Consider the following 15,579-nt stretch of genomic DNA (forward strand, 5'->3'; position numbering starts at 1 on the left):
TACTGGAGATGTAGAGATTTACCTTCCTGGCCCTGGGTCGTCACCCAGTGAGTTAGAGGCAGAGCCCCTGGGCAAACCTAGGTTGATCTGACAACAGAGTCCGTGCCTTTGTGCGGTTTTTGCACCCGCTGGCTCAATCGTCTCCATTGCTCCACTGGCAGATGAAGAAGGCAGTGGGTGATGGAGGAAGCCAGTGTCACAGATAGTGGAACTCAGTAGGTCAGGGTCACTGAAGAATCTTGTGGGGTTGCTGGATTGACCTTTGTAGTGGAGACCAGAGGTGTGCAAGCATTAGGAATGCATGTCTGTGTGTGTGTGTGTGGGGGGGTGGATATTAAAACTGGTCTTCATTTGTATCTCAGCCTTTTAAATTTTACATTATGTAGTTTACAGTGTACATTCTATTATCACAGCACACCTATATACTTTATATATAAACACATATTGAGTGAGTGTGCTTTTAACTTTTGTTGTTGGAATTGATTAAAACATTGAAGAACATTGGCTTTGATATTTAGCATTTTCTGAAAGCATAAGATACACAAAGTGTTGTGTATCTGTTTGTTCCTCAGCAGAAGTAATTGCACTTGTAATTACACTTAATCAGGAAGAAAGGTATTTCATATTAATACCAATTACAAATTGTTTGTAAAATTGCAGTCACAAATATGAAAGAAGGTCTTATATCAATAGTCTGTCAAATATGACACCAGCCTTAAATTTAAACCTATAGAGACTATATAGTCTCTTAGACAAGATTAGAAATTTAAACTTTTTTTTTTTTAAAGATTTTATTTATTTGAGAGGTAGAGTTAGACAGGGAGAGACAGAGAGAAAGGTCTCCCACCTGCTGGTTTATTCCCAAAATGGCCGCAACGGCCGCAGCTGTGTTGATCCAAAGCCAGGAGCCAAGAGATTCCTCTGGGTCTCTCACGTGGGTGCAGGGGTCCAAGCACTTAGACCATCTTCCGCTGCTTTCCCAGGCCATAGCAGAGAGCTGGATTGGAAGTGGAGCAGCTGGGACATGAACCGGCGCCCATATGGGATGCCGGCACCACAGGCAGAGGCTTAGTCTACTGTGCCACAGTGCTGGACCCTTAGAAGTTAAGCTTTGTTTGGACCTCCTTTTTATTTATTTATTTTTTTTGAAAAAGATTTATTTATTTATTTGAAAGGCAGAGTTACAGAGAGGAAGAGGCAGAGAGAGAGATCTTCCATCTACTGGTTCACACTCCCCAAATTGTTGCAGCTGTGGGAGCTGGGCCATCCGAAGCCAGGAACCAGGAGCTTTTTCCAGGTCTCTCGCGTGGGTGCAGGGGCCCCAGGACTTAGACCATACTCCACTGTTTTCCAGCACTTGGGGGAGCTGGATCAGAAGTGAAACAGCTAGGACCCATATGGAATGCCAGCACTGCAGGTGGCAGCTTTACTCGCTACACCCACAGCATCATCCCCCAGTTCTTTATTTAAAAAAATATATATATTTATTATTTGGGAGGGAGAGACCACAAGCTAGGGGGAGAGGGAGATTCCATCTGCTGGTTCTTTAACCAAATGCTCACAACAGTCAGGGCTGGGCCAGGCTGAAGCCAGGAGGCTGGAACTCTATCCAGATCGCCCACCCAAGTGTAGGGGCCCAGGCAGTTGGACCCTCACTGTTGCCTTCCCAGGTGCAGTGGTGGGGAGCTGGATCAGAAATGGAGCAGCAGAGGCCGGCGCCGCGGCTCACTAGGCTAATCCTCCGCCTGTGGCGCCGGCACACCGGATTCTAGTCCCGGTCGGGGCGCTGGATTCTGTCCCGGCTGCCCCTCTTCCAGTCCAGCTCTCTGCTGTGGCCCGGGAAGGCAGTGGAGGATGGCCCAAGTGCTTGGGCCCTGCACCCCATGGGAGACCAGGAGGAAGTACCCTGCTCCTGCCATCGGATCAGCGTGGTGCGCTGGCCGCAGCGCGCCGGCCGCGGCGGCCATTGGAGGGTGAACCAACGACAAAGGAAGACCTTTCTCTCTGTCTCTCTCTCTCACTGTCCACTCTGCCTGTCAAAAAATAAAAAAAAAATAAAAAAATAAAAAAGAAATGGAGCAGCAGAGACTGTCACTGTTAGGTTAACACGCTGTGCCACAATGTCCCTTGCTGGACCCTTCCTGTTGTAAGCATGTTAATTGGAGGCCAGAGGACTCAGATAATCATTCACACAAATCCAGTAGTTGTGATAGTTGCATATATGGTTTTCCCAGAGTATTTTCAAATCTTCTAAATATTGAAATTCTGATACATTAATTCCTTGTTATTTTTATGCACCACTCTTAGCTTTTTTCAGTTCATTCCACTGCAGCTGTTGATACATTATCTCAAAATGAGCAGTTCCAGAATTCTACTTAATTAAAAATATCTATCATTTTCCAGCTTATCATTTCACAATTGAATAGGTTAGGTTTTGTTCTGGAGTTTGAATTAAAATAGCAGACTGGTTTTGAGCAGGAGACATTCCTAAATAGATAAGCTCTTTTTACTTGGGAGACACCATTCGCTGGATCAGTGGTTCTCAAACTTCAGCATGAATCAAAATCACCTGGGTGGTTTGTTTTACTCCCACCCTTAGACACTGATTGTGTGTAGGTGAGAGGTCTGACAAGAAGTGTGAATTTCAGATTTCCAAGAGCAGCAGCAGCTGCTGCTGGCCTGGAGAGCAGGCTGTGAGCGCTCCATACAAATGCAGTTAAGCCAGAGCGTGATGCCAGTGCTTACAGCACGTTTCCTGCTGAATCCTATCAGCATCAATCAGTTTTATAGTATAGCTCTGCCAAGTACATAATTGACTTTTGTTTTTAGCTAGTTTCCTTCTTTTGGATGACGGCGTAATTAATGTTGCGTTCTCAGTTATAGTGCTATTTCCATTTTTTCCTGCCATCTCATGTTTCTAAACTTCTTACAGAATTAGTTTGCTTGTTTTTTTTTTTTTTAATACAAGTCTTCCACGTGGAAGAAAATAGGAAGCTAAAAAAATAAAAAAAAAACCCTGAAGTTTCAATTATCTGTAACCCCATTGGTAACAGCTGGCTTCTCATTTACTTTCTGTATAATGGGATCATACTATTTTGTATCCATTTTCTATATTTTACTGTGAACTTCTTTTCATATGAAAAACTACTCGGCAGTAACCTTTTTTCTTTCCTCCTCAAAGAGAGAGAGAGAGCGCGCTCATTCTCTGATTCAGTCCTCAGATACCCACAATGGCCAGGCTAAAGCAGGGAGCCAGGGACTCGATCTAGGACCTCCACATGGGTGGCAGGGACCCAGCTACTTGACCTGCTGCCTCCCAGCGTCCTGGAATCAGGAGCAGAGCCAGGTCCTGAACCCAAGCACTCTATTATGGGATGTTGGCACCCCAGCTGGCCTTAGCTGCACAGCCAAATGCCTGCTTTTCATCAACATTTTTTAAAAAAGATTTATTTATTTATTTGAAAGGCAGAGTTACAGAAAGGCAGAGGGAGAGACAGAGAGAAAGGTCTTCCTTCTGCTGGTTCACTCCCCAAATGGCTGCAACAGGCAGAGCTGGGCTGATCCAAAGTCAGGAGCCAGGAGCTTGCTCCAGGTCTCCCATGTGGGTGCCGGGGCCCAAGCACTTGGGCCTCCACTGCCTTCCCAGGCCATAAAAAGAGTGGATTGGAAGTGGAGCAGCCGAGACTCAAACTGGCACCCCATGTGGGACGCTGGCACTGCAGGTGGTGGCTTTGCCCACCACACCATAGTACATACCGACCCTCTTCAGCAATATTTTTAGTATGTGTGCTGCTGAAGCGAGCACATTCAGCAATATTTTTAAAAACAAAATATTGTTTATGTTGTCCAATAAGTTTCTCCTTTGAGCAGCTTTGCTGTACCATATTTGTAGCATTTGGCTGTGGGCTTGGGTTTCACCTTTCAGAAAACTGTCCTGTCACACAGGTCTCCGTGTCTCTGGTCAGTAGCTCCCCGCTCTCCTGATCTGTCCCATGCTCATCCGTCCAGCCCTTTTTCCCTCTGACAAGTCAGGTGCATGCCCACTCATCTCCATGTTGTGAGCAGGTCCCTTCTCTCAGGTTTGAACCTTGGTTGAGTTTTCCAGTGACATGCATGTGTGACCCTCCCAGTGACAGTGACTATTAGAAAAATCAAGACCTGTCTTTAGGGGCTAGTGTTGGGGCACAGGTGAGTTAGGATGTTATGCCATATCAGAGTCCTGGATCCTTCACTTCTGATCTAGCTGCCTGCTAATGCACCTGGATAACAACTGAAGATTGCTCAAGTACTTGAGTCCCTACCACTCACATGCGGGCCCCAGATCAGAGTTCTGGGCTCCTGTCTGGCCTGGCCCAACTCTGGCTGTTGTAGGCATTTGGGGAGTGAACCAGTAGATGGAAGGAAGATAACTGTGTGTGTGTTTCTCTGTTTCTGTGTGTGTGTTCCTCTCAGTTACTCTGCCTTACGAATATATTTTTAGGGCCTGGCACTTTGGCGTAGCAGGTAAAACCACTGTCTGCAGTGCTGGCATCGTATATGGGCACCAGTTTGAGTTCCGGCTGCTCCACTTCTGATCCAGCGCCCTGCTAACATGCCTGGGAAAACACAAAAGATGACCCAAGTACTCGGGCCTCTGCACTGATGTGGGAGACCCAGAAGAAGCTCCTGGCTTCAGATCAGCAGCCCAGCTCTGGCTGTTTGCGGCCATGTAGGGTGTGAACCAGCGGATGGAAGATCTCTCTCTTGTCTCTCCCTCTGTCTCTCTAACTCTGCCTTTCAAATAAATAAGTAAATCTTAATTTTTTAAAAAATATTTTAAAAAGACCTACCTTTAGCAGGCAGCAAAGAGTGTTGGATTTGTTTTGTGTTACCAGAGTGATCTTGACTTAGGCAGACTGTCCTGAGTGCAGCAGTCAGAAGGAACATCCCGGGAGCTCTGCTGGAAGATGCTTCAGTTGCACCCGATGCAGACACGTGGTGTTTTGTCTTTGTGAAGCCAGATGTTGAAGAAGTGGAGAAATTCTAGCCCCTCTTCTGGTAGGTTTTACTCTAGCCACTTTGCACGGTCTCATCAACTTGTATAGCTTTTTTTTTTTTTTTTGAAGATTTTATTTATTTGAGAGGTAGAGTTACAGACAGAGAGAGGGCGAGACAGAGAGAAAGGTCTTCCATCCGCTAGTTCACTCCCAAAATGGTCACAGTGGCTAGAGCTGAGCCAATCCAAAGCCAGGAGCCAGGAGCTTCTTTTGGGCCTCCAACGCGGGTGCAGGGGCCCAAGGACCTGGGTCGTCTTCCAGTGCCTTCCCAGGCCATAGCAGAGAGCTGGATTGGAAGAGGAGCTGCCGGGACATGAGCCAGCATCCCACTGTGTATGGTGTATCCCACCAGGCCACAGCGGCTGCCCCTGTATTGTAGTTTTTATAAGAAGCTCCCAAGGAATTCCTGAGGCTGAGACATTTCCTTCAAGTCAGGCACCTAGAATGCTAGCGTGGCTGAGCTTATTCTAAGCCAGTGATTTGATTTTGTCTGAAGTATACCATGAACCATGTGAATGATGTTTCCCTCTATTCCTTGGTCACAGGGAAGCTCCGAGTTGGTTCATGTCCAGGGTTCTCTGGCTTATCTTTCTGTGTTAACTTCACTTCTGGATTATAGTGTGGTTTTTAATGACCAGGTATTCTGTACATTGTCTGAGGTTTTACCATAAGATTTGCAACAAGTTTTCTTCCTATTCTAAACATGTTTTTTCCCCCTTCAGGTGCCAGGTTTTAATTTTTTTTCCTCAAATGTTACAAAATTAGTCCTCTTCAACAATCCTAACTTTACATTCTTTCAATCATTTCTTAGGCCTTTTGTGTGGAAGAGTTGTCTACAGGAGGTACAAAGGTACCTTTGCTGTACTTGTGCATACCTTGTGCATACTTTTTTTTTTTTTTTTTTTTTTTTTTTTTGACAGGCAGAGTGGACAGTGAGAGAGAGAGACAGAGAGAAAGGTCTTCCTTTGCCGTTGGTTCACCCTCCAATGGCCGCCGCTGCAGCCGGCGCACCGCGCTGATCCTGGCAGGAGCCAGGAGCCAGGTGCTTTTCCTGGTCTCCCATGGGGTGCAGGGCCCAAGCACCTGGGCCATCCTCCACTGCACTCCCTGGCCATAGCAGAGAGCTGGCCTGGAAGAGGGGCAACCGGGACAGAATCCGGCGCCCCAACCGGGACTAGAACCCGGTGTGCCGGCGCCGCAAGGTGGAGGATTAGCCTATTGAGCCACGGCGCCGGCTCGTGCATACTTTTTTAAAAAATTTATTTGAAAGTCAGAGTTACACAGAGAGAAGAGAGGCAGAGAGAGAGAGAGAGAGAGAGAGGTCTTCGATCTGATGGTTCACTCTCCAGTTGGCCGCAACAGCCGGAGCTGTGCCGATCTGGAGCCAGGAGCTTCTTCCGTGACTCTCACCTGGGTGCAGGGGCCCAAGCACTTGGGCCATCTTCTACTGCCTTCCCAGGCCATAGCAGAGAGCTGAATCAGAAGAGGACCAGCCAGGTCTCGAACAGGCACCCATATGGGATGCTGGCGCTTCAGGCCAGGACACTAACCCACTGCGCCACAGCGCTGGCCCCCAGTGCAAACATTTTGAAATCCATGCATGGTTTTCCATAATATGTATTTTCAGTGAACTTTTGAAGACTCTGCATATGCATATATTTGAACATTTTTTGCACCAAAATATACTTACCTCCTAATTCCATTTTCCACAAAGTTGGCATACCTTCATTCCACTTTTGTTTATCTGTTCATCTGTCAGTGAACATCTGGGCTGGTTCCACCTTCTTCCTGTTGGGAATAATGCTGTCATGAGCATGGGTGTACAGCTATCTGTTCAAATTCCTGCATTCAATTTTTTTGGATTTAAACTTAGAGGAATTGCTGGAATATGTAACAATTGTATGTTTAACTTTTTGAGGAATTGCCAAACTTTTTCATAGTGTCCGTACCATTTTATATTCTCATCAGTAATGCACCAGAGTGACAGTCTGGGTTCTGGTGCTGTGGCATAGCAGGTTAGATTGTGGCCTGCAGCACCATTATCCCGTATAGACACCAGTTCAAGTCCTGGCTGCTCCCTTCCAATCTAGCTCCCTGTTAATGTGCCTAGGAAAGCAGCAGAAGATAGTCCAAGTACTTGGGTCCCTGCACCCACATGGGAGACCCAGAAGAAGCTACTGGCTTTGGCCTGACCCAACCCTGGCCAGTAGGGCCATCTGGGGAGTTAACCAGCAGATGGAAGACCTCTCTCTCTCTCTCTCTCTCTCTCCCTCTCCCTCTCCCTCTCCCTCTCCCTCTCCCTCTCCCTCCCTCCCTCCCTCCCTCCCTCTCCCCCCCTCCCCCTCTCCCTCTCTCTCTCCCTCTCTCTGTATTTCTGCCTTTCAAATAAGTAAATTATTTTTTAAAGAGTGCTGATTTGTCTTCTCAGCAACGTTTTGTTTTGTTTTGTTTTGTATGGGTATGAAGTAGTATCTCATGGTTTTGATTTGCATTTTCCTAATGACTAGTGATGTTCATTGAGCATCTTTTTTTCAAAGATTTATTTATTTATTATTTTTAAAATATTTATTTGAAAGTCGGAGTTACAGAGAGAAAGAGAGGCAGAGAGAGAGGCCTTTGATCTGCTGGTTCACTCCCCAGTTGGCTGCAACAGCCAGATCTGTGCCAATCTGAAGCCAGGAGATTCTCCAGATATCCCATGTGGGTGCAGAGGCCCAAGGAGTTGGGCCATCTTTCTCTGCTTTCCCAGACCATCAGCAGTAGCCAGGGCTGTGCCGATCTGAAGCCAGGAGCCAGGAGCTGCCTCCGGGTCTTCCCATGCAGGTACAGGGGCCCAAGGACTTGGACCATCTTTTTTTTTTTTTTTTTTTTTTTTTTGACAGGCAGAGTGGACAGTGAGAGAGAAAGACAGAGAGAAAGGTCTTCGTTTTGCTGTTGGTTCACCCTCCAATGGCCGCCGCGGCCGGTGCACCGCGCTGATCCGATGGCAGGAGCCAGGTACTTCTCCTGGTCTCCCATGGGGTGCAGGGCCCAAGCACTTGGGCCATCCTCCACTACACTCCCAGGCCACAGCAGAGAGCTGGCCTGGAAGAGGGGCAACCGGGACAGAATCCGGCACCCCGATCGGGAGTAGAACCCGGTGTGCTGGCGCCGCAGGCAGAGGATTAGCCTATTGAGCCACGGTGCCGGCCTTGGACCATCTTCTGCTGCCTTCTCAGGCCATAGCAGGGAGCTGGATCAGAAGTGGAGCAGCTGGGACACAGACTGGTGTCCATATGGGATGCCTGTACTGCAGGTGGCAGCTTTACCTGCTAGGCCACAGCGCTGGCCCCTACAGATTTATTTATTTATTTGAGAGGCAGAGTTATAGACAGAGGGAGAGACGTAGATAGAAATCTTCCATATGCTGGTTCACTCGCCAGATGGCCACAACAGCCCCAATCTGAAGCCAGGAGCTTCTTCTGGGTCTCCCATGCAGGTGCAGGGCATCTTCTACTGCTTTCCAGGCCATAAGCAGAGAGCTAGATTAGAAGAGAAGCAGCTAGGATTTGAATGGATGCTAGTGCCGCAGGTAGCAGCTTTACCTGCTACAGTGCTGGCCCTGTTGAACACCTTTTCAAATGTATTGACCATTTTTTTTTTTTTTTTTGAAAGCAACATAGCAAGGTTTATTAGGGTGGGGAGATCCATAAGAACGGATGGGCACCTTTCCAGACAGGACCTGAGAGAGAGTGCCCAGTTGCTCAGACTAGGGGAGAGCGAGGATACATGGTTGAGTGGAGAGAATACACTTGGGCAGGCCAGGCAGGCAGCTCAGCAGAGAGGCAGAGGGCTGAGCACACAGTCCGGTTGTGGGGTTTTTAAGGGGATGGGTCTTGCCTTCCTGCCTCTTCTCCTCCTGGAACAAAGGACTTTTTGGGTGTAAATATGAAAAATTCCTTTCTGAGTTTCCCCCCTGAAGTTATCAGACAGGGGGAAGCCTGGTAGAAGGGGCAGGACGTTTGAAGTGCAGATACTGGGCTGCACCTGAAAGGTTATTGGGATGACTTGGAGATGCGGATGCTGGACTTGGATGTCAATGCCTTAAGCCTTTGTCACACACACATAAGCTCATTTCTGACTTCCTAGCTAATATTCCCACTTCAAGAGGAATACCCATAATTCTTTTTGGGATAAATGGATGGAGTTCCAGCTTCTGTAGCTACTTCATAGCTGACAGATGGATATCGATATTTCTTCTTGCTATCTGTCCTATGGTGTGCAACAGTGGCCTTGGAAAGACTGTCCTGCTTGGTCCAGAGGGCTGCTCAGGTTGTCCAATGGAATGGGCTGAAGCCTTGTCTGATGACCATTTGAAGTTCGACAGCTTTTATTCTGTTGGAGATAAAATGAACAAGGGCATTAAAAACACATGGTCCAAAGAGAAGCAGCAAGATTACAGAAGTTATAGGGCCAAGGAGAGGAAATATCCAGGATTTCCATGACCAGATGTCAGGCCAGAAATCCCAGCCCTGCTTGGCCTGGTCCTGGAGCTGTTTGGCTTTGTCCAGGAAAGTATGAATTTGGGTTTGTACCTGTCCAGTCTGATTGACCCAGAAACAACATTCTTCCTGGAGCTTGGCACAGATACCTCCCTGAGCGGCAGTTAGCATGTCCAACACTCATCCGTTTTGGAGAACAACTGCAGCCAAAGAGTAGATCGGATTTTTGGAGAGTGAAGAGGGAGGCTGCTATCTGGGTGTTAAGACCAGCCAGTTCGGAGGAGAGGCCAGTATACATGTTGTTTGCTGATAGTGCCCCTGTTGTGCCTGTAGCAACTCCTGCCACTCCAGCCACCGTGCTGATCCCTACCAGGATAGGGATCAGAGAGGGGATTCTCTTGGAGAAGTTGGCCATGCTTCCCCAGATGAGCCCTCTGTGTATTGACCATTTGTATACCTTTAGAGAAATGCCCGTTCAAGTCCTTTATTCATTTCTGAATTAGTTTGATTTTGTTCAGTTGTTGGGAGTTCTTTTTATATTATGGATTTTAAGTGCGTGTTAGGTAATTTGCAAATATTTTCTCCTGTGTTTTTTTTGTGTGTGTGTGTGTGTGTGTGTGTTTGCACTCTTGAGAGTGCCCTTTGGTGCGCAAAGATGTTAATTTTTATGAAGTCCGATTTGTCTGTTTTGTTCTTTTGTTGCCTGTGCTTCTGATGTCATATCCAAGGAATCCATGCCAAATCCAGCATCATGAAGGCTTTCACTCAGGAGTTCTATGGACTGTATAGTTTGAGCTCTTCTTGTTTCTTTGGCCCATATTGAGTTAGCTTGTGTGTGTATGTTAAGGATCAAATTTCACTTTGCTGCATACCACCTAGTTTTTCAGTAGTATTTGTTGAAGAAACTGTCCTTTTTACGTTGAATGGTCTTGGCAACTTTGAAAAAAAATCAGTTGGTTGTATTTGTGAAGGTTTATTTCTGGATTTTCTATTCTGTTGCTCCATATAATTGTCCTTATTCCAGTACTATGGTGTTTTGATTTACTGCAGCTGTGTAGTATTTTGAAAACAGGAAGTGTGCCTTAAGCTTAGTTTTTGTTTTGGCTGTTTGGGGTCCATGTGAATTTTAGGATAGACTTCTATTTCTGCAAAAAATGTAGTTGGAATTTTGTTAGGAATTTTATTAAACCTGTAGATTGGTTTACATTTAAATATATTGAGTCTTCCAATTAAGGAATTTCTTTCTACTTTTTATGTGTTTAATTTCTTTTTATTTTAAGATTTCTTTTTATTTATTTCAAAGGGAGAGTTACAGAGAGAGAGGAAGAGACAGAGATCTTCCATCTGCTGGTTCACTCCCCAAAAGGCTTCAACGGCCAAGGCTGGGCCAGACCTAAGCCAGAAGCTTCATCTGGGTCTCCCACATGGATGCAGGGGCCCAAGCACTTGGGCCATCTTCCGCTGCTTTCCCAGGTGTATTAGCAGGGAGTTGGATCAGAAGTAGAGCAGCTGAGACTCAAACTGGCACCCGTACGGGGTGCCAGTGCTGCAGGTGGCGGCTTAACCTGCTACACCACAACTACTGCTCTTAAATGCGTTTAATTTCTTTCAACAATTTCTTGTAATTTCAGTTTAAATTCAGTTTGCCTGTCCTTGGTTAAATTTATTCATAAGTATTTTATTTTTCTGATGCTATTTAAATGGAATATTTTGTTAATATTCTTAAACTCTTCATTGTTTATAGAAGTTGCTACTCATTTTTTTATGTTCATCCTCAATTTTGTTGAATTTGTTGAGTAGTCTAACGGGTTTTTCTTGTATGTGTGTATGGAATCTTTAGGGTTCTCGGCATACAAGGCTGTTATCTGGAAGCAGAGACAATTCTGCTTCTCCCTTTCCAATTGCAGTGCCTGGGGAGAAAGGGTAAATGAGGAAGGGGAGAAGGTTCTTGCATTATTACTCTGGCTTGAGCTTTCAATAATGTGCCGAGCAAGAGTTGCAAAAGTGGACATCCTGTCTTGTTCCTGATCTTAGTAGAAAGAGTTTCTGTCTTCCACCATTGAATGTGATGTTAGCTGTTAGTTTTTCATAAGTAGCCTTTATCATGTTGAGGAAGAGTCTTTCTATTCCTAGTTTATCTGGTGTATTTTTTTTTTTAAACCAAGAAAGAGTTGAGAGACCATCATTTGGCTTAGTGGTTAAGATGTGGATTAGGATGCCACCATTCCACACTGTAGTAACCGGGTTTAATCCCTGCTGTGAGCTACTGATTCCCATTTCTGGCTGATGTGCACCAGGGAGGCAGTGGTGATGACTCAGGTAGTTGAGTTCCTGCCACCTACATGGGAAACTGGATTGACTTTCTGCTTCCTAGTTTCAGTCCCCTGGCCATATGGGCATGTGTCTCTCTGCCGCTGAAAAAAAGAATAAAAGTAAAAAAGCATGTGGTGCAGTAGGTTAAACTGCCACTTGGGATGCCTGTGTCCCATATCACAATGCCTGGGATCAAGGTCTAGGTGCTTTACTTCCTATGTGGCTCTCTGCTGATGTATCTTGGGAGGCAGTGGGTGATGACTTAAGTGCTTGGGCCCTTGCTATCCGCATGGGATACCCAGGTGGAGCTCTGTGTTCCTGGTTTTGGCTCAGCCCAACCTCAGCTGTTGCTGCCATTTGGGGAATAAAGCAGCAGATAGAAAAAGGCCTCTCCACCCCACCCTTGCCCGTCACTCAGCTTTTCTTTTCTCCTTCCTTCGTTCCTTCCTTCCTTCGTTCCTTCCTTTTCTTGTTCTTTTTTTTTTTTTTTTTTTTTTTTGCTTTCTGTTAATTATTTGAAAGATAGAATTAGAGGGAGGGAGGGAGAGAGAGCTTCCATCCACTGGGTCACTCCCCAGATAGCTGCAATGGCCAGATCTCTGCCAGGAACCAAGAGCCTCATCCTGGTCTCCCCTGTGGGTCTGGGAGCCCAAAGACTTAGGCCGTCTTCTGCTGCCTTCCCAGTGCATTAATTGGAAGTAGAGCAGCTGTGACATGAACAGGTGTCCATATGGAATGCCAGCATCTCAGATAGCAACCCAACTTGCCTCATCACAGTGCCAGCCCTCACTCAGCTTTTCAAATAGATGAAAATAAAAGTTTAGAAAATAATGTTGAATATTTAAACATTTTAAAATTTTTACTTATTTGAGAGAAGGAACTCTTATCTACAGATTGATTCCTGAAATACCTGCAACAGCTTGGGCTGGGTTGAACTGGGCAGAAGTGGGTCTGAGAACTCAATCCAGGTCTTTCACAAGGGTGGTAGGAAACCAGTTACTTGAGCTGCCTGTAGAGGTCTGCAGTAACAAAAACTAGAGATGAGTTAGAGCTGGTGATTAAACCCAGGTGCTCTGATGTGGGATCCAGGTATCTCACTTGGCATCTTAACTGCTAGGCTTAACATGTGCTCCAAAGGTATTGCGTTTGGTCACATACATTTTATGCATCAATGAGATGATCATTGTGCATTTTTTTCCTTTATTAATGTTGTATGTCACATTAATTAATTTTTCTTAAAGATCAGTTGATTTATTTATTTGAATGGCAGAGTTATGCAGAGAGAGAGAGAGAGAGAGGTCTTTCATCTGCTGGTTCACTTCCCAGATGTCCGCAATGGCCAGAACTGCGCCAATCTGAAGCCAGGAGCCAGGAGTTTCTTCTGGATGTCCCATACAGGTGTAGGGGTCCAAGCACTTGCAGCATCTTCCACTACTTTCCTGGGCCATAGCAGAGAGCTGGATTGGAAGTAGAGCAGCCAGAACTCAAACTGGCGCCCGTATTGGATGTTGGCATTGAAGGTGGCAGCTTTACCTGCTACGTCACAGTGCCGGGGCCCTAATTAGTTCTTTTTTTTTTTTCTTTTTTAAAAGATTTATTTATTTATCTGAAAGAGGAACACAGAGAGAGGAAAGGCAGAGAGAAAGGTCTTCTGTCCGATGGTTCACTCCCCAGATGGTCGCAATGGCCAGAGCTGTGCCGATCAGGAGCCAGGAGCTTCTTCCGGGTCTCCCATGCGTGTGCAGGGACCCAAGGACTTGGGCCATCTTCTGCTTTCCCAGGCCATAGCAGAGAGCTGGATTGGAAGTGGAGCAGTCAGGATTAGAACTGGCGCCCATATGGGATGCCAGCACTTCAGGCCAGGGCGTTAACCTGCTGTGCCACAGTGCTGGCCCCCATAATTAATTCTTGTTTGAACCATTCTTGCATTCTAAGAATAAATCCCTTTTTATCGTTAGAGATACATTTTTTAATATCTACCTTTTTTTCCCCAATTTCTAATCAGTAAACAAATTGTGAGTTCCTCGTATATGCCAGACACTGTTCAAAGTGCTGGGGCTTCAGAAATGAGTAAGACTGCCCCTGCTCTCGACAAGCTTATGTCCCACAGGGAATGGGATGACACATAGAATAAATAAATAACAATTCAGTGAAAGGTATGGGGGGAAACAAAGTGGATGAAAGCAGCAGGAAGAGGAGTTGGCATACCATGAACCTGCTTAAGCATTTGATATTATTTTAAATGGGATAGAGATTGCCTGGGTAGTGGTAGAGGAGAGTTTTAGCTTGCCTTGGGACAGGCCTTTCTGAGACCTGAGAGATGAGATGGTGGCAGTCATATAAAATCTGGAGGAAAACTTTGCAGCAGAATGGGTAGTACAGAAACCTAAATGTAGGATACAGTCTTCACTTGTTCAAGGGATGGAAGGAAATCCTTCTTATGTAGCTGGAGCCTTGGAAAGAAGATCTAAAATATAGTAGGGGCCAGATTTTGTAGGGACTGTAGCCTGATAATTAGTTTGATTCTAGTCCTGGCTGCTCCTCTTCTGGTCCAGCTCTCTGCTGTGGCATGGGAGAGCAGTAGAGGATGGCCCAGGTCCGTGGGTCCCTGCACCTGTGTGGGAGACCCAGAAGAATTTGCTGGCTCTTGGCTTCAGATTGATGCAACTCTGGTCATTGCGGCCATCTGGGGAGGGAACCAGCGGATGGAAGACCTTTCTTTGTGTCTTTACCTCTCTCTGTAACTCAGGCTTTCAAATAAATAAAATAAATCTTTAAAAAAATTTATTTTCATGTACTTGAAAGTTGGAGGGAAGAGGATGGGAGGACGGGAAGAAAATGAGAAAGAGAGTGATCAATCTTTGATCTGCTGGTTTACTCCTAAATGCCCACAACAGCCAGGGCTCGGGCAGGCTAACCAGGAGCCTTCAACTTCACCCACATGGAGTCCAAGCACTTGAGCCATCATCCACTGCCTTCCAGGAGGGATTAACAGGGAGCTCAATTAGAAGCGAAGCAGATGGGATTCAAACAGGCGTTGTGATACGGGATGCAGTTATCTCAAGCAGTGGCTTAACCCACGGCACTTCAACCCTTGCTCCTGATTTTACTTTAAGTCTAAGGGGAAACAATTAGAGTGTTCCTTTTTCTTTTCTTTCTTTTTTTTTTTAAGATTTATTTTATTTATTTGAAAGACAGTTACAGAGAGAGGTAGAGACACAGAGAGAGGTCTTCCATCCACTGGTTCCCTCCCCAGATGGCCGTAACACTGGAGCTGCGCCATCTGAAGCCAGGAGCTTCTTCTGGGTCTCCCTAGTTGGTGCAGGGCCCAAGCACTTGAGCTATCTTCTACTGCTTTCCCAGGCCATAGCAGAGAGCTGGATTGGAAGAGGAGCAGCTGGGATTAGAACTGGTGCCCATAAGGGATGCCGGCGTTTCAGGCCAGGGTTTTCACCTGCTGTGCCACTGCGCCGGCGCCATGAGTGTTTCACGCAGCGTAGTGACATCAGTGATTGTTCTTTAGAAAGGTGTATGGAGGATGGAGCGAGGCCATATGGTCAGCTGGCCATATGGTCAGCTGGCCATATGGTCAGCTGACCATATGGTCAGTGGTGGGAGAGTAGCCAAGGAGATGATGATTGGTCATTAGATTGAGATACGGTTTGGAGATAAAATCTTAAAACTAGCTCATTCAAATGTGGGATTCAAATGTCTCCAGGTTGTCTTCTAAACATTTGACCCGAGCAATA

The 15,579-nt window shown here is 46.1% G+C and overlaps 1 protein-coding gene across 4 annotated transcripts in view; it reads left to right on the forward strand.

The window, feature by feature from the left end:
* The window catches only part of SCAP (SREBF chaperone), an 82,167-nt gene that overhangs the window by 1,872 nt on the left and 64,716 nt on the right, over window positions 1-15,579 (forward strand). The gene's annotated exons all lie outside the window — the stretch shown is intronic.

This window comes from Oryctolagus cuniculus, chromosome 10, assembly GCF_051225735.1.
Source record: "Oryctolagus cuniculus isolate XC-2025 breed Fujian yellow rabbit chromosome 10, ASM5122573v1, whole genome shotgun sequence".
NCBI lineage: Eukaryota > Metazoa > Chordata > Mammalia > Lagomorpha > Leporidae > Oryctolagus > Oryctolagus cuniculus.